This window comes from Macrobrachium rosenbergii, chromosome 16 (genome assembly GCF_040412425.1).
Source record: "Macrobrachium rosenbergii isolate ZJJX-2024 chromosome 16, ASM4041242v1, whole genome shotgun sequence".
Classification (NCBI taxonomy): Eukaryota; Metazoa; Arthropoda; class Malacostraca; order Decapoda; family Palaemonidae; genus Macrobrachium; species Macrobrachium rosenbergii.
In genome coordinates this window covers 42,795,402-42,816,261 of record NC_089756.1, presented here as the reverse complement: position 1 = coordinate 42,816,261, position 20,860 = coordinate 42,795,402, and the positions used below count along the sequence as shown (strand labels likewise).

Below are 20,860 nucleotides of genomic sequence, written 5' to 3'. Positions count from 1 at the left end.
TGCTGCAATGGATATCAATTAGCCTTTCAAATAAAATTCATATTTTTACAATTTCGACAATCTTCTTTCCAGTTTACTTAGAGTGTCTAAAGTTATATATTAGCAAAATGAAGCCACTGAACAAGAATGATCTATTTTTGGTTTGATATTTGCTTCTGTTCATTTATTCGTTATTCTTATCTGTATCTTACCATGCTTCCCCTCTATAGTCTATTTTGACCTGTTCCATATGAACAGCCTATGCATATGATAAGCGGGAAAAATTTACAGCAACACGTGATTATATTTAAAAATATTTTTGCGTTTTTTCAGCCATTTTGTAAGCAGCTTATGGTGATGGCATACTACTACTACTACTACTACTACTACTACTACTACTACTACTACTACTAATAATAATAATAATAATAATAATAATAATAATAATAATAATAATAATAAATTGGCAGACCTGCAATTATTACGAAGGCAAAATAAGTTTTTTTCTTATCAGATCTCTGACACAAAAAAGGGCTTTTCTAAGATCTTTCCAACCTGTCCATTAAAGGTTCAAGAATAAAAAACCTAATAATCCTTCACCTGAAGCACCGATCCACCGTTTAGGTTACTTCGACCAGGATCACAAGGTAGTTTTAAATGAGTCATAAATTACCACAAGCCTAATCACTAGAAGGAGAGAGAGAGAGAGAGAGAGAGAGAGAGAGAGAGAGAGAGAGAGAGAGAGAGAGAGAGAGAGAGAGAGAGAATTTACGTTCGTAAGAGGAAGTGGATATTTCTTGCAATATGAAATCAATTGAAATATCCGCCCATTCAAAAGTTTTATTTTCGTCGTTCATGTGCATGTTTATGTGGAGAGAGAGAGAGAGAGAGAGAGAGAGAGAGAGAGAGAGAGAGAGAGAGAGAGAGAGAGAGAACTTGGGTGGGAAGTTTTCAACCAAACCTAAAATCCTTGAGATATAAAGTTACAGAGAAACCCCAAACTGTCTAAAAAAAAAAAAAAAAAAACCACACGACCAAAAATTTATTTGAATTTTTAATAACTCTAGCCTCTCCTGAAGACGTGTCCTGTTCCGATTTTGACTCCTGGTAAAATATATAAAAAGAAAAGAATCTAAACATTCTTGAAAACTGGTGAAAATGTATGTGCAACACGAGTTTCAGTGGCTACCATGTCATGCCGTAGTACTGAACTTATGCATAATACTAGAATGTACATAAATGGGGTATGAGATGCCGATATGGTAATGAAACGGGGAAAACAAAACGTCATAATTGAAACTTGAATAAATAAACGATTATGACAATGAAAGGAACGAAGAATATGTGGAAATAACAGTACGTGAATCGACTATGTTGAAAATATAAAATCGTTTAAACCACGTGAAGAAGAAGAAGAAGAAGAAGAAGAAGAAGAAGAAGAAGAAGAAGAAGAAGAAGAAGAAGAAGAAAAATTGTTTAATGTACCGTATTAAAAAAATTAAAATCACCCCGAAAAAATACGCGAAATACTTATGAAAGCCCAAAACAGGATAATCTAGCAGTCAAGAAGCTTTTATTCACCCGTCATACGTCACTGGAACCATTGTTGCTTCTCGTAGTTTTCTAAACATGTGGTATGATAAATACGGTAGACATAAAACACACACACACACACACACACACCCTTAACTGGATACGATTTAGAAGATAACCCGGTGGGTACTCTCCCCCCACATTATGTAGAAGACGAGCGTTTGATGATGCCGACATGGGCCAAGAAAAGGAGGCGGGCATCATTTATCTAGAAAGTTTTACGAAGGAATTCATAATCAAGAATATTTTACTGGAACATTCCTGATCTTGATAGTTTTAGGGCAGAAATCTTGTTGGAAAATTTTATTAACTTGATCTAGAAAGTTTTACGCAGTTTACCTCGAAAGCTTTCAGAAGGTATTCTAAATCTGGAAAGGTTTTTGCTGAAAAACTAAATGTAGAAAGGTTTAGGCAAGTTTTCCCACATGAATTTTGCAAGTTTAGTGAGAGAGCCCTCAAGCTAAAAATTGTTTTGAAGGAACTCAAAATTTAGAAGGTTTTGTGGATTCCTTTTCTATAGAGCTTTTAAGAAGTTACTCCACATCTAAGGATAAAATCGTATAAGAAATTCCTAATATAGAAACCATAGCAAGTTACTTCACGAGGAAACTGCCCTCGACAAAAGTTTACAATCTTTACACAAGGCAAAAATGCTGAGAAACTTTTGGGGTGCCTTTGTGCTGGATTGAAATATGATGATTTATGCTAAATCTACTTCATACATAATAAGTAACAGATTTCGACAAAGATCACGTGGGCTATACGGAGAAAGGTAACTAACCATATAAGCACAAAAAATGAAAGGTTCCCCTAAGATAAAATTTGGCATAGTGTCAGGCTTTGTTTTCGGGGTGAAAGACGATGATTTTATGTGAAACCGACCCTCATGAATGCTCAATGGTAACCCATTACCCAATTAATGGTGAAAACAATTACCCAGATGAATGAATATCTTCCGCCCACCATTCATAATGACGACCACCCACGGGAAGCCTCATTAGTGGGTGCTGTATGAGAACATGCTCCAGGGAACAGCCATTACTTTGGCAGAGGTAGGGAGGGGAATGGACAGGAGGAGGCGTGGTTGAATGGGGAAGGTTACAGGAAAGTTACAGGGGTACTGCAGGGGAGCTATGAGGGGCCAGTAAAATTAGGATGGTTCCCTCCGTAACCATTTCTTCAGTACCTTAACCTCATTTATGGTCGGAATTATATCATTACAGATTACCATCACCATTAATTTTGTTATCTGATCGGGCCAGACCGATATTTTCTTGTCCATTTTTTTTAAGGGTAAAGAAAAATTAGAGCTGAGGCAGGCCTGGTTAACTATGGGTGTTCCAGTGTAAGTATATAGGGGGAATGGGAACACTCGTAATTTAATAAAGGTTATATTGTACCCAAATGCGTTTTGACTACGAGCTCGAGAGTGATAAGTTAATCGCCGTATAACAGACGAGACGTTGTTTGGAATATAAATAAAAAAGTCTTTAAGAAATAAAAAAAATATTAATATCAATAATAGACTTGATACAGTTTGACAATTTACAAATTATGAAAACATGTGAATCAGAAACCAAAAATAAAGGAACAAAATAATGAAAGCACAAACAACAACAACAACAACATCAATAATAATAATAATAATAATAATAATAATAATAATAATAATAATAATAATAATAACTGGGCTGCCAGTTCCATTGACATTCTTTTTATAAAGCAATAGTTTTATGCTCATGAATATTTCAAATCTGAGTGTGCACATACAACTACAATGTGTGGTCGATCATAAATAAGATGTAGACCTTGTTACTTATTTTGAAGAAAAAGGGAGGGGGGGATGGTGTTGATACAACTTAAAAGTAATTAAAAAATCTGCGAAATTGTAAGAGTGCAAAGAAAGAAATTAAAATATTAGTGTACTGTCTTCCTTTATGTCGTATGAATCCATTCACAATAACTGTAGGTAATGCTGAAACATATTCCCCAACAGCTCTTAGTCATTATTTAAATAACATTCTGCAGGTTACAGTTGCCAGTAACTTCTGTCTTCCGCGGTTCCCTCTAAAATATTTCTTTCCTAATCCTTCGTCCATTTATTCCAATATTCTAAAGGGATTTACGAGAAACGATTAATCAAACTGGATGCATGTCTTTCGTGCCAATACTGACATAATATAAACAAGAAATTCCAGCTAAAATTGATTCCAGCTAAAACTGAAGCAATTTCCAGGTAAAACTAAATGTTATAGAACTAAATTCGCAGTTTGGGAACTGAAAACGCACTAACGCTTGTGCATTCTAATATCCTTCAAGATATTGGGAACGAAAGCATTTTACTGCCTTCAAGTTTCTTCCCCTTACCACGCCAGGAACTCAGGAGCTTCGTGTAAGAAGAAGAATAAGAAATTGGAATTGATTACTGCTACGGAATGGCTCACAAAAGCACGTGGAAACCCACATTATAAAACAGCACGGCTTGTCATGTGTAAAAAGGGAAGAAGGTGGTGGGGGGGGGGGGGCTAGGGCTGTTGTTGGATAGAGTAAAAGGTGGGGGAAGGAAAGGTCTTCGGGGTAAGGTGGGAGAATCCCCACTGAACAACTCAAAGGTTTGCATGGGGAGTCACCAAACACCAATGCAGTAATCTCTTGCTTTCACGTGCCTGAATTTCTTGCACGGCGGAATGCAAAAACACCGCATAACGGGTGAGCAATTTGTGTTTTACAAAGCAGCGATCGATTTCGCTTCCCACGCGATTCAGGAATTATACAGTGGCAGAGACGTAGGTGTTCTCTGCAACGCAAAAGTGCAGACCTTCGTCTATTCTCTTTCCAGTCTCTTATTCTTTGTTTTGTTTATCTTAGAGATCCCCGTTAACTAATTAGCTCTAGTGACAATGACTTGATTCAGGTATTCAACAGGCAAACGGTGAAAAATAGCGGCATTCTTCTTGAATCTCCTAGATTCTGTGCTAAATTCAGATCTCAGCAGAAGATAGCGTAACCAGACGCTTTAAAACAAATATTTTCGTTAAGCTTATCTGCCTGCCAAGTCTCTCTCTCTCTCTCTCTCTCTCTCTCTCTCTCTCTCTCTCTCCTCTCTCTCTCTCTCTCTCTCTCTCTCTCTCTCTCTCTCTATATATATATATATATATATATATATATATATATATATATATATATATATATATATATATAATTTGCTACGCTGCGCCTGGTAAACTAACAAATACCTACAAGATATTATCCACGGTTGGAGTTGGTTAGGTCTTATCGCAGTCACCAAATATGCTGGTATTTATGCATGTTTACCAGCAATCATACTTAATTACCAATTCATGATATTTAACCTAACAAAAGTATGGAGAACACACACACACTCATATATATATATATATATATATATATATATATATATATATATATATATATATATATATATATATATGTATATATATATATATATATATATATATATATATATATATATATATATATATATATATATATATATATATATATATATATATATATAGACATATGTATATATATATGTATATATATACATACATATATATATATATATATATATATATATATATATATATATATATATATATATGAATCTTTTACTATTCCGAGCATACTGATGTAATTGGAAGTCCTTCACATAACCGAACATCAATACCCCGCACGTCACTAACTCCTTTGACGGTTTTGCTGGAGGTATTTAAATGCAGGACTCCAACTTGCATCCTCCGGACGACTGAAAACGAAAACCAACGAAAACCAAACAAAACCAGATTTTCCAGACGCATTAGAATCCATTCCTTGTCGTGAGGTTTAGGATTCGAATCGACAGAACGAGATTAAGTTACGTCGTTTAACTGAGGGTTGCCAAAGGCCTCCCGGAGCGAAAAGCTTTTAACAGCTTTTAGCTCGACAAGGCTACCAGAAAATACGTCGTTTTATCTTCATTACTTTCTGTTTCGTCTAGACATTTTCTGAATGAAGCCTTGGGCGTTTCTTTGAAGATTTTTTCTTTTTTAAGAAAGCAAAGAGAGACTCATTTTAAATACATTTACTTTTGAGTTTATAATTTCCATACTGTCGAATACCGCGATTATGAGATTTGATCTGCGATAAGCCAAGCCTATTAATCAAAATGTTGGACATAAATTTATGAAAATTATTGTGAGCGCTTGAATTTGAAGCTCTTGTCAACTCTGAAAAAACCTCCCCTATAAAACTCCACTGAATAAAATTTTACAACTTCGGAAAATGAAACGAAGTCAGTGCAGCTTCTTTTTCTCGAAAAAATCCCCAGTTTATTAAAGACACTGAATTATTTCATCTTGAATATTTCACAAGCGAGTTAATTCAGTTTTCAAGAAATTGAACTTGCTCGAGATACCATTACCCCCTTAATATATATATATATATATATATATATATATATATATATATATATATATATATATATAAATATATATATATATATATACACAAACATATATATATACACACACTGTATATATATATATATATATATATATATATATATATATATATATATATATATATATATATATATATATTATATTTAGGTATATTATATATGAATATATATAAATATATAAGAGATATATGATTGTAAAAATTCGACAGATAAAATGTGCATTTCATGAAGATTGCACACAGCACAAGTTAGACAGTTCACCTATTACAGGCAAATCACCTTCGTCATTACCGCCTCCAATGCCGAGCAGTGCAGAGGCCTTTGCAAAATAACGCCACTCATCCAGTTCCTTGTCCACGTGTAGACGAATATGAACATCACACAGAAAAATGAGAGCATTATAAATTTTGACCGTGATTAAGCTAACAGAAAAGTAAATAAATGTTAGCATAGATATATTGCAGAAGATCTGAGAAAATATACAAAACATATGACAACATTTACACTATGTGGAAAGATATCTACGCAAGTCCACCAACACCGTTGCAAGTTACAAGAACTTGTTTGTGCTTCATCATTCTTATAGCATACCGAAGTATGTTTAAAATACCGGAGGGAAAAATATCATGTTGCAACGGTGACCTTTTTAATCTCAGTGTTTGTAAACTTTGTTGCACAAGTTTAATCTAGGAAATATATCAACACGTCCGTTGGTCTTCAGTATCAAATACTATAAAAGCAGTTGATAAATATCAACATTCAGACCGTTCGTATTGTCCCAGTTTCTTTTAAAATTATGCTTTCCCATCTACAACATCGGAGTACTGTATATTTTTCGTTCACTTTTATTTCTTCAAACTTGGATTTCAAATACTTCGAGAGCAACATGAGCATAAAAAACGCGGCACTATTAATTGTTGCTTCAGTTACTAAAAATAGAGAATAAATAAAGTATACAAGAAACAAAATACACAGCCATAATTTTTTATTCAAATTTTATATATAGGATATATATATATATATATATATATATATATATATATATATATATATATATATATATATATATATACACGTGTGTGTGCGTTGTGTGTGTATGTATGTATGTATGTATATATATATATATGTATATATATATATATATATATATATATATATATATATATATATATATATATATATATGAATGATGAATGGGCGTGTATGTTGAGAATGCTTTCAGCAAAGGGGTTAATGCACAACTCAGCAGTTGAAGGCTTAATTAGGCACTGGCCAATGCCTTATTGTTGAGTATACGCAGGCGTAAATATAATGGCCTATTGTTGAATATACGCAGGCGTAAATATAAACAAAAACTCAATAAATCATAGGCTGTGGTACCTCGAAGTGCCTATAATAATATATAACATAATAATAATAATCATGTATATAAGTACATCCTAATAAGAATTGATGATGAATGTTTTTTCAGCTTTACGCAACAACAAGCTTTTCTGTGCCTCTGGCAAAAGACTTGAGACAATAGCCACCCAAAGATCGATCACCGATTAAAATAAAATCTGCTACGTCGAAAAATCTTAAAATAACAATAAGGGCATAAAAGACTTAATTACACCAACTTCAGCCCACAGAGACAGACGTGGATTAATGGACATTAAATAAAACTGCTGACTTCACACGATCAACATCACTGGGGGCTGAGAGTACGGTAGGAAAATGCGTGTGGTTATAATCGACGATGAGATGTTGCTAAGACTGCCTGCGCGCCGTAAAAGGGCAGGTCGTGACTGCTGGTTAAGCCTCTCTGCATATGCTGAGGTAATAGCCTTCGCAAAGATGCAACGCAACTTTTTTTTATACGTTAACGTACGCGTACACACATGAGCACAACATACCTCAGTATCATCTTTGGTAACAACCTTATACATTCAAACACACACACACACACACACACACACACATACACACATATATAATATATATAATATATATATATATATATATATATATATATATATATATATATATATATATATATATAATATACATATATACACAGTATATATGAGTAGACTCATCCTCTAACATTGCTTTTAAAAACCTATATATCATTCTGAGAGATCCAATAAGAGTAATAACTAACATTCCGTTGAGATAACTCACCTAACCCGATGTTACAATCAGCTTGAACTCCGGAAATACAATTCATGACGGGAAACTGGTTTCACTTACACACCGATCACTTTGCTTTTCACTAGGACGCAGTTGCCTAAGACATGTAAAGTTTGTGCTCTAATGCAGAACAATATAACGGAACTGGTCTCTTCTATAAGCAGTAACAATGCAAGTGCACATAAAAAACCCTATCTATCTATGTATATACAATCAGCCATTGTAACGGTACTTCCACAACTGAATTAAACGATAAAATTGGATTTTCATATAAAATGTAGTGCGCTGATTAAGCTTAAACGCTGTCTTTGAGGAATACAAAGGCTATGATTTTCCTTCGACTGCTTTCCCGATGTAGACAGTCCTTTCCTTGATAGAAAGGCAACTAGGCCTAGGCTTGGGTTATGGGCTTATGGCGGTTTCAATTTTGTCAACAAAATCTGGAGGCGAAATAATGTAATCATAATATAAACTCGTGTGATACTTCCTTTGAACTCTTCTGATGAGTGACTGGTTGTGTTTTTATTTCCTAAGACTTTCGTTCAAGGGATAAATTTCTACAATCACTATGTAATCAACACATGTTAACCAGCGCTAAGTCCTCTGGAATCAAATCCAGGCGACATGGAGTCACGTCAGCAAACGTTACTATTTGGCATCGTCAAAAATACGTTCGATACACTAAGCACAATAACACTTAACTTATATCATCGTTGTATAACTGAATAACTTTATTTTTATACACGGTTTTTTCTAAGTAACTTTAAGAAGGATGACAGTGATCGTCTTCGCAACATGACTGAAGTCTACAAACCGTGATGATTAATAATAAACTACAAAAAACCTAATTTACTAAAATAAGATTGCATCTTTGATGGCTTGTGGAAGAAGGTTGAATAGTGATTAATATAAATAAAATTTCAATTTGATTTTTATGCTTCGTTGTACATGATACAATAGGGAAATGTATACATGTTCTAACATAGTTTTTGTTTTGGATGTCATGTTACCGTACTAGCAAAGAATCGACGTGAAATCTAAATCTCGTAATATATCTTTTATCGAATATCCAGAAGGTTGTGTTTGGTGTCAGTGACATTAGTGTCCCGTCTAAAGCGGATAATAGAGGGTCGGACGCTACATATTTAATCTGATTATGTCTGTTGTGTATATCCACTTTATATTTATTGAACAATGAGCTAGTGATGTTGAATAACATTTTAATGTAGGTAATAACTGTTATTTTGGATTACAATGATACCACATTTTGAGCCCATAACCTTGACAGACAATCCCAATTTGTAAACAATGTAACCTAATGACTAATCATTAGAGCCTACGAAATGAACAATGGTTACAGAATGATAAAACTGAACAAAGCTGAAACCAACACCTAACGTGACTTAGGCGCAGGCTTAGGCCTATATTGCAGGGGTATTTCAGTTCCTGCAAAATCCGAGCAAGAGAGAAAGAAAGCACGGGAAGGCAGTTTGGTAAGTGCTGACACAATGTTATCGCCCAGTTTTCTTGAACCCTTGCCGGTACGACTAGGCCTACAGAAAAGCTCCGCGTGTGGTATTGCCTTGAAAATTGACTTTTTGTATACTAGGCCTATTTTGGTTGCTTATAAAGAATTTACCGTTATTTTTTGGCGGTCGACAGTAATTACCCTGTAATTAACCTCAGAACTGATATGTTATTGTGTACTGGCCATCCTGAAATGCTATTGTGCTTATGCAGTGGTATAGGGGAACTTTTGGTAAAAAGTGGAGTCTCCTTCGCCCCCTAGGTAAGTAACACCGCCTATTAGGTTAGTTTAGATTAGGGCACATTAGGTTACTTTAGTTCCTTTTATAATAGGTTTCCTATAGTTCCCTTTATAATAGGTTTCCAATAGTTCCTTTTATAATAGGTTTCCTTAACCAATCCCTTCTTGAACATATGGCTTCCTAATGACGTATGCACAACTTCATGATATCCCCCACCCAAAACCCCGAGTTCTCAAAGGGTCCCCAGCCGTGTTGGATAGAGATATGAGGTTAATATTAATTGACTGACAATAAACAACACCACCTCCTTCACCAGCAACACTAAAATCAATTTCCAAGGTAATAAATAGGCCGTGCAGAGTTGTTCTAGTTTTACCGTTTTGGTAGGCCTAATAATAGCCAGAGTGAAACTGGGATAGGCTAAGCTATAGGCCAAGTTATACTGTAAATACATAGTAAACCAGCTTAGAACGTTGTGTCCCACCAGGGAGGGAGCTTTAACACCCATGACTATACAGTACCTCCCCCATTGAACTCCCTTTTATTTATTGCTTAGGCCTACTTTTTGTTTATTGTTTACCATATTTTTAGGATTTGTTATTCCATTGAAAAGTTTGGCCAGTTAATAGTGCTTCCTTTGAGTCTATTTACTGAGTGCCTATAGGAGTTTTCATCACCAATTAACTGCATTTTTTCATAAAATTATTGCTGAAAATTGTGGGTATTTTGACACCTCAAGCCTAAAGTTTGTAACAGTTTAAATTATGTAGACTTTGTATGTAAAGTGGAAAAGGTACTTGAGGGAAAACCAGTGATTAACAATGAAAAAATGTCCATATCCCATTTGATCCATCACCAAGTACAGGCATTCTTTTACTAAGTGCTAGGAAAAATTAGGAAGATTCAGGAAGGTACATTTTTACTTTGAACTGTAATTACATTAATGGAATTGAAACTATGGTATACTTGTGTTTTAGTTTGTATTGCAATCGTTTCTGAGGTTCTTATTGTAAGCAAATAAGTAGGTTTAGAGAAACTGTAACTGCCATATATCCTACAATTATGGGGGACCGCAGTGTGAAACGGGTTTTTAGGTTAGGGGAAAACAAAAAACAAGTGAAATACATAGATATATTCTAATCTGACATAGCGTACAGTGTCAGAGCATTATCTCAGGTTGGATGGGTGTGAGGACTTAACCTGCCCAAAGACATAGTAAACTAAATTGATAATATTGCTGCAACCTAACCTAACGTGGAAGCTGGTTCCTTACCTAGCCAGGGACTTTTCCCTGACCTAACCTAAGCAAGGGCATTGTAATTTAAAGTAAATAAAGGATTGTGACCTAATCTTATTAGGATGATAAGTCCTTACGTCCCCACTTAACGTAACCAAGGTCACCAGGTCTTTACATATTGGGGTGGGCTTCAACCCCCGACCCCACACCTAACCTAACCATTCTCTTGTATAGCCTGTTGGGGCTGTAGAGTAAAGAGGAATGATGTTATTTAATGTAGAGGAATTATTTTATTCAGTGCTTACATCAGTGACAGGATATATATCCTTAAGTGCCAAAGTTGACAAAGTGCTTTACTGTACAGTACTGTAGTAGTTAGTTTTGACGAATTTCCCTTAAGCTGATGGATGATTGTTCCTTTTGATCTTGTAGTCTTTAAGAATTGTCTATAGGGAAATATTGGAAAACTTTTTATATAAATTTGAAGGGTTGAAACTTTGCTTTACAGTTACGTTATATTTATGATATTTAGGGTAAGGAAACAGAATTGTGACCATAAGTTTTCTTTTTAGTGACATGTTTAAGTTAGAGAAGTAAAGCTAGGCAGTTCCTGTTAATGTAAGGTTTAGCATTATGAAGTGTTATATGGGTGGCAGTTATATGGGTGGCAGTTGTAGCCTAATGTTACCTAACTCTATTGACAACATATTCTTATTACATAAACCTTCGCCTATTATAAAAAGTTTTGGATATCATGTTATTTTATTGAAATGTACTGGCCATACCGTTATTGAATTAGCACCCATACGAAACAAAACTTGATCCTGCAAATTTTGCCTTGACTGGAAATTTACTGATAACTCAGTTCAAAACCTTATAGTATTTCCATTAAGAGTTTACAGTTTCTCTGATGAATGGTGATAATGACAGGAAGAAACATCTTAGGGACACTGTGTGAACCACTGCATATTTGTAGTTTAAATTTCTTATTTCCAAGTTACAGTGGCTATACGGTATTAAGCCATGATAGACAAGTGTACATCGTGGATTGTTTTAGTAAGTTTTAGCATTTTCTCATAGGCTGCTTAGTTGTCTTATGCATGTATAATAGTTGTTGATTCTCTGTGGCCTTAGCTTTATGGTGTTGTGGAAATATGTTGGTAAATTAAGTTACTTTTTTCAAGTTTTTGTCCTTTACTTTGTAAAATTTGAAAGGTTTTTATTGAAAAATTTTGTGTTGCAGATATGATGATGTTGAAATATCAAAAATATGATAGTACTTTTATTTAGATACCTGTCAGCAGTGTAGGGAGACAACAATGCATAATGTGTATGAGATTTTAGCAAAGAAGTGCACCATTCTAGGGAAGTTAAAATGCCAGTACGAAACCAGTTACTAAAACTTGGTTAATAAGCCTGCTGACTATTTTACCAGCAAACAAAAAACAACACAAGAGTATTTTTCTTTAAGATATTAGTTAGTTTTAAAATTGCCCCTTCTAACAGTAGTCTCAGCTATAGAATCCAGCACATAGTGAGGACCTTAATTGTCAATTTATTGAAAGTCTGAAAGGGAAGAAATTTCAGGTTGCAGCTGAATTAAGCCACAAACACTAATGAAGATTCTCATTTGAACTGGTATGTGCATTTTCTGTTTTTAAAAACTGTTTTGTCCTTACAGTACTTTGCCATTGAAACTCCTCCTATGGTGTGGAAAGGATTTCTGTCAAACTTAATTTGCAAAAAGGGAGATTGTCCATGTGTCCTTACCTGTCACACTTAACCGTATTGCAATTCCACAAGTGAAGGAATTTCTGTCAAATTGTACTGGGGTAGACTATCATGTATAGATGTGTTTTTAGGGAGACCATCCATCTGTTTGTATGTCAGTAGCCTGTCTGTTACACTTTAGTTTTCATTTTAACTCTTACAGTGTTGAAGTCAAGCACAGTGCAGAGGTAGACCATCATAAATAGATATGCATGAAGGAAGAATGTATGTTCATCTGTTAGTTTGCCATATGGCCAAAATGTCATACGTTTCTTCATTCCACTCTTACTCGTATGCAGTTGAATGGATTTCGATCAAATTTGGTACAAAGGCAGACCATCTTATATACAGATGTGGATTAAGGGAGATATCCATCTCTGTTCATGAGTGTGTCTTACACTTCCTCGGTCATCCCAAGAACTGCACAGTTGAAGGGATTTCAGTCAAACTTGGTACTGTACAAAGGTAGACAATCACGCATAGATGGGCATGGGAGATTAGCTATTTCTGTCTTGTTTCAGCTTGTGTGTCTTAAAAGTGCATAAAGGGAGATTATCTGTCCATCAGGTTATCCCTCACATTTGCCTTCCCATTGCAACTCCTATACAGTTGACATAAATGAAGTTAAACTCAGTAGTCTACAAGGGTAGACCGTCATGCATAGAATAAGATTGTCTGTCTCATACCTTGTTACTGCAATGCTTACAAGGTTAAATGGATTACAGTCAATCTTGTATATGTGTGAATGAAGGGAGATTGTCTTGCTGTCTGTCTGTCAGTGTGGCACATACCTTGCTTTTGCATTCCTACATTGTTTAAGGAATTTCAGCCAAATTGGTTTAAAAGTATTTCATCATGCTTTGTTTGAAGGCAGGTTATCCACTTGACTGTCTGTCAATATGTCTGTCACACTTACTTTGTCATAATATCTGGTTGAAGGAATTTCAGTTAAAATCTAAAATGGTGCACTGTCTGTATACAGTAGATGTGTACAAAGGCAGATTGTATGTTTATGCATGTGTCATGTTCACCATGCCATTACAATAATTCCTGCGTGATTAAAGGATTTCAATCAAGCTTGGTACAAAGATAGACCATCATGCATTGGTGCGCACAAAGGGTAGTTGTATGTTTGTCCATCCATCCGTCTAGTTTCCAGTGTGTTTGTCACGTTGCTTTGTCCATACAACTCCCACATGGTTGAAGAGATTTTAGCTTTGGTACACAGGTTAATTGTCATGTGTAAATGTGCATGAAGAAAGATCGTCAGTGTGCATGTCACACTTTCATTGTCACTGTAGCATTTCCTACATGGTTGCAGGGATTTCAATCGGACTTGGTACAAAGTTAGCCCTTCTTGTAAAAATGTGCATGACAGGGAGTGTGGCAATCTTCCTGCCGGTTTATTTGTTTTTGTACAGAACTGACCTTGGCTTAACTTTTGAATTATAAGAAATAGAGACTTCTTATGTGGTTTCTTATGTGGTATTCATTCGCCACTAATGAAGCACGTTCAGATAACACTAGGTTAGTGATCTTGATCGTGACCACTTTGCTAAAAATATTTGCCACACTTGTATCATCCTAACCTCTGTATGGTTAGTGATTTCAGTGAACCGTGGTACAAGGGTAGCGAAGGGATATTGCCCGTCTCTCTGTCGGCATGTTCACGTGTTATTGTATTTATTACACTTTCCATATCATTTCAGTTTCTCTTACACAGCCAAAGGGAATTCGGGCAAACCTGGCAGCAAGGTAAGCTATCATGCGTGAAGATAGGTAGTTTATCTATCAAATTTCATCAGTTGGAGTGCTCTTTAGAGGAAGTTGGTTTAGGGGGGTTAGGGAACGTAAGGTGCTTCAGCAGTACTCTCAGAATGGTAGTTTCAAGTATGCAGCAAGATTTGCCATTGCTTTAGATAGGAGACCAGTACAAATAGGGTTAACCAGTAGATACTTCATATTTCAAAATGTACATAAAAAGTGGCATTGGAAATATCACCTAAATATGCATGATGACCCTTTACTGTTTAGTACTTGTGAAAAATCATTGCTATAAATAATGAAGATGATATGTGCTGACTGAACTAAAGAACGTACCGGTCTCGTTTGAACAAGATGTCCATTTATTACCGTCAAACTCACTGTAAATAATAGGCAGTCTCAATTGATTTATTGACCGCTAGTCTTGGGTACAAGATTGCGATTTGAGATAATGTGGCAAACATCTTTGTTGAACATACATTCTGCAATATCCGGCGGCGTGTTTGTAGTTATTGAAAGTGTTGGTTGTTGATTGTCAAATTTCATTGTTATTTGCATTTTCATTCTTCGTTTCATTCATTCCTTTGGGCAGGATGCCCTCGCCACGCATCAGTGGGATGTTTGCAAAGCAATCAGTGACATAAAAAATGTTGATACAGAGTAGCTTACAAATACATTTTCGTTATTTTTGTCAACAATTTAAAACCAAAGTATCTTAAATTGTTTATGCGCGGATATGATTTTTTTTCTGGAGAATAAAGTATCCGGAGAGGAACTGGAAAACTTGATGGAGTTAGAGTCTCAATAGATACTTCGAATTTATATACATGAAACGAATTAAGCAATAGAATGTATACAATTCATCTACTTCCATAATGGTACAATATCAGTATAATAGTTAGATGCTTTATGTAACTCACACACTGTTAAGGATTAACTATAGATGTTTCTGTAAGTGGTTTTAAGAGTAAGATGGATATTCACGAACTGCAAGTATCCTGAGTTGGCAACGCTGCCAAGAAAAGCATTTCATTCCCTCCCCTAACCCCACCCTACTCTCCCGCCTCTCACCCTAATTTATAGCCAAAGAATACGCCAGGTGGCGGGTTATTATGGTAAAAGAATTTCGTCTTTTTTCTTATATCTCTATAATAAGGAAAGATCTTTGGTCATGTTGAACATCGTTAGTCAGATAGATCACGCCTTTTATGAATACTGTAAATACCTTACCATTTGTAGCGTTTGTTCGAATAATGCTGGCAATGCGGCTCACGTTTGAATTGCCCAAGAAACAAATGAAGTGCCGTGCCTTGTTACTTAAAGCACGTCCTGGCCACCCACCTGTGGAGAGAAAAGAGTAAACAAACATGAAAGTTGCGCTTGGTTTGCAGTGTACAGTGTTAACGTATATTATATATAATATATATAGATACATATATACTGTATGTATATATATACACATGTATATGTATTAATTATATCCTTCTCATTCTTTTGTATATTCGTTTTATGCTAATGCGCAAAATAGAATTTTGTTTGAAATTTTCAATGTTTGAAGTTTCATTATGCTAACAGTTATTTCCAGTGCTGTGGACAGATATTGGATTACTTATAAATATAAAAAATGGATTAGTTACCAGCATGTATAGAGGCCATAATATTTAATGCTGTTTATATTGTAGAATGTGTGTGTGTGAACTTTTGAAATAAAGTTCTTGTAAGATATGATACTATCAGATAAATAAGTAAATAGACGTTTAGAGTCATTATTATTAGGGAATGCTTGACTTATTTGTATGTGAACTTTAGCAAAAGCAAACATCTTTACCTCTTACAGTCATCAATTTGGCACTAGACCTATCAAGTACCAACTACACACAATTGGTGTGGTAGGGTAAGTCAGTTTTCGTGTATACCTGGCCCACGGTTTTTCATTTCGAACTGCAAGAGTTAGCCTACATCTCTATTAGGCAGCCGTCGTATTACCATAGAGAAGGCCTCTTTAAATCACTAATTACAGTGTTGGGAATTAAGACTGTAAGCTGAGGTTCTGGTCATTAAGAAACCCCGAGCGTAGAATGAACAAGAGTTTTAATGCTGAAAGGGACCGTTAGAGGAGACTCAAATGATACCTTGGCATAACATACAACATAACCCGAGAGTTATTACGAGGCTCCTAGGATACACCTTTACGCATAACATTTATTACGCTGGAAGAAGAAAGCACGGGGCCTGTCAGTCCGCCACAATAGCCTTTGCAGCCGGCGTCCGTTAGGGCCAGAATGACGCCGCTCATTAGCATAGTTTTGGGACCTTTTAAACATGACGAATCCGGTGAAAATGAAGCGCCTCTTTTTTGTTTCAGCGGATTTGAGATCCGTTTCTTAGTGTTTGGTTCTGAAGTCACATATCTGGAAGAGTTCGATGAAGCCCTCTCTTGAACGAAACTTTAAGAGGAGAGGCATTTTTACAAGGGCTACAGACCCTAATACCTGGGTGGTCTTTTGGAAGTCCGCTGAAGAACTCCGGTGGTATGAGTTATTGCGTAATGTTCAACTGTCGCCTTTCGTTTGTAATAGTGATAAATTTAGGTCTAAAATAACATCACAATTAATTTTGTGTCAAGAGGAGACGCTCTCATACTTGATTCATTCACCGTATTGAAATTATTCCATTGTGTCTGCCAAAGTTTTAATCTTGAAGTAAGTAGGAACGAGGTTTATTGCGCTTGCATTACGGTAGAAGTTTTTAATGCGAATGATAAAGGGCTTCAATAACATGTAAGAAAGATTTAAAAACTGCTTAATTTTAGACTTTTCATTTACAGGAGTAATTCATTGTGGTCAGAAGTTACTCATTAATCCTTTCCTCACTTTGAGGAGCAGTTCAGTCCTACGGGAAATGCCTATTATTTTTTTTTCTCCCGTCGACTTCTTAACAGAGACTCAAAGGGGAATCGTGGACGCTAAGGCGGGTAATCTAGTAGAAGTTAGTTGCCTGAGGGTGTGAGGAGCAGCACTCGGAGGGCACTAGGCCGTCCTATGAAGGATTCCAGACTTTCGTTCTTGTAGACATATATGATGACTTCTTCAAGGTTTTTTCTTACAAGGTGAATAGGGAGAATGGTAACCGGTTTTTTACAAACCGGAATATATGTAATGAAAAAAATTATTGTTGAATAGAAAGTAGTGGAGCTAATGTTTATTAGCCGTTATTACTATAGAGGCAATATTAAGTTTTAATCGGAAAATACTCACGTCTTTTTAAGTTAAAGTAGCATGATTAGAACGTATCCCACCAAAACAAACACACCATGGAATCGTGCTTTAAAAATTATTGATCTAAATTTACTTTTCATGACATTTTGATGAATTTATGGTAACACTTTTGGTGAGGAAGTTTTGACTGTATCCCGTTATTATACTGATTAAATGCAGTCTTAGCTTTCTGTACTGCTTTGCTGTCGGTGAGTCAGTGGCTTTGAAAAAAAAAATTTTTTTTTTCCGTGGGAGGAACCTGAAAGCCAGTTGGGAAAGAATTCTCTCTCTCTCTCTCTCTCTCTCTAGTGGTAAATTAAAATTACACTCCCACACATTCTCACGCATGTGATGGGTGATTGCGCCTATTGCAAGATTGGACTGTTTAGGAGATGCCACATCCTCATCCTTGTGATTACTGATAACACCCTATTTAATGTGGGCTGTGGGTTTCCACATCCCTAGCCTATGAAAGCTGATTGCACGTCCTTAAGCATTTATATATATATATATATATATATATATATATATATATATATATATATATATAATTAATATATATATGTGCGTGTACACACCTTGTGGTATACACACATATATATAAAATATGTATAGTATATATATATATACATATATATATAAAATATGTATAGTATATAATTATATATATATATATATGTGTGTGTGTGTGTGTGTGTGTGTGTGTGTGTATACACAGTACATTTTCGTGCCGGGACGTCAACATCTCGAAAGCATAAGGGAAAAGGAATGATAATGCATAGCCGCCATCCTTGCGAATATAATTTCCGTCTTCTGAGAGCATCCTGTTGAACGTTTGTGTATCGCATTCGCCAACAATAAGCCGTCGTACCTGCCGGAAAATGCCGGAGATGACGTCTTCATTGTACGATTTTTGGGAATCGTCTCGCCCGGCTGGACATCAATAGGCTGTGGAAGATTCCATTTTCCTCCATTTTTACTGGAAGAAAGATAGGTTCTTTCTCCCGAGAGATTTTTGCGAGGTCTGCTGGCTTTGTTCTTGGTTGTTTTGGTTTTTTTTACTTTCTTTTCGTTTTTCCAAGGCTGTTTGTCAGGTGGTCTCAGCATCGTTTTCAGTGGGGTTGAAGAATTTGTTTGGGAAAAAGATTCTGTTGCTTCGTTCACGTTCAGAAATGTTTGCTTCCTGGAAATTTGAATCGTATGTGAGGCTCATGTTTGGTGGACTTGGCGTTGGAATCTGAATGTTTGAGACGTCTTTCTGATAGATTTAAAAAATATTGAGGGGGGAAAAAGCAGAAGTAACTGATTGATGGAAATTGTATGTTATCGAGCGTCCCTTAGCTGAGGAAAACTGATAATGCCTCCAAACAGAGGTAAACTTATTTCCTCACTACGGGAATAATTTGTCAGAATTCTTTCGTGATGGAAATATGTCATGCATGAATTTTCTTCTGCTGGAAAGTGTATGTAAATGTTTTCTTCTTGGTGTTGGAAAATGTATGTAAGCATTTTCTTCACGGAAGAAACAGTCATGTTTAAATTTCCTCTCCTTACTGCTAGAAAGCATATATAAAAGATTTTTTTAAAGGAATGTCTCGTACTTCAGTCTTTTCTGTCGATTTTCGTGAAGCTTTTCAGGTAACTGTGAAGTGTTGTACTTTGTATGAGTTTCTATAAAAAAATGGCCGGCTCACTATGAGTGAAGCCATCAACGTTCAGTTTCAGTACATGAGTTCCTTTTAAAAAATGAATGGCGGACGCAATCTGACTGAACCCATCAACGCACAATTTCAGTACCATTGTCTTGTGGAATTGTACAGTCTCTCTCTTATTTCTTTGAGAAGCTTCCTGTAACTTTTTTTATCGTAAGAGAGTTACCATGTGTAAGTTTTTCCTAAGAATTTACCACAGGAATATATTCACCTTTTGACCTAACCTTTGTCAAACTCCTTTTAAACAGGTATTTCTGCTCTTATTAGTATCTTCCTTTGCATTACCCTTATAGTCTGCCATAAGTAAAATCCATGTGCACCTTATTAGTGAATTGACAGAACGTTGAACAACATTTCATTGTAAAGTTTGGAAGTTTTGGGGCCCTGTGGCTTAAAGTTCTAATATCCAGATTTTTCGATGATCAGGGTACCGCCCTCATCCTCTTGTTGCCAACTAATTTTGAACTTTTAGCAAAACACTTGCTCTTGTTGTTGCTGATATTGCTAAACTTTGCTGCTGTAACTGACGTCGTCTTGTTCGTTGTTCCCAGCTGCGTTTCCGAGTTTCGGAGATGACCTGTCCCGTAATGGCTTCGTAGTATGTTAGTTCATGGTCTTCTGGGCCTCATGATTGCTATCTTGAGATTTTACCACTATGTCTTGTTGTTATATCTTGTATTCATTTCATATAACAGACGTAAGATGTTTGCTATTTCATAGTTGAAAATAAATTAGTCATAACTGCCATATTTGGCACGTAGATTGTAATCGGTTTAGGTGAACCGAGTAGTGTAATGCGGATTCCAAAATGTGGTGGGTCGGCTTATCAGCTGATTCAAATTTGCTGTCAAGCTTTTATTGAAAATATGCTCAGTCAGTGCGTAGAAATCATCAATATTAACAAGTACCAGTCGACAGAAAGCGGACTTACAAGCCCAGATTATGTTTTATATTTGTATAATGGCGAACTTTCTCTAAGGGAAGCTAAACAATGTAATCCCTAGAGAAAAAGTCTTAAAGCCAACTACTACCTTTAACGTATTTGAGATGATTCTTATTTGAAAGATTTATTGGATCCAACTTTTTCATTGAGAAAGAGAGAATATAACTTAAAAGCGTGCTCTTAATTTCAGGAAACGCTGAGG

At 35.7% G+C, this 20,860-nt stretch overlaps 1 protein-coding gene across 2 annotated transcripts in view; it reads right to left on the bottom strand.

The window, feature by feature from the left end:
• Positions 1-20,860, bottom strand: part of LOC136847376 (vang-like protein 2) — a 395,295-nt gene that overhangs the window by 222,748 nt on the left and 151,687 nt on the right. Inside the window, exon 1 of one of the 2 annotated variants that reach the window (XM_067119007.1) lies at positions 8,950-9,021. The exons of the other annotated variant lie outside the window; for it this stretch is intronic. The gene's annotated coding sequence lies outside the window, so the exon portion shown is untranslated. Of the gene's footprint in view, positions 1-8,949; positions 9,022-20,860 lie in introns of those variants that run through there. 2 annotated transcript variants of the gene reach the window in all.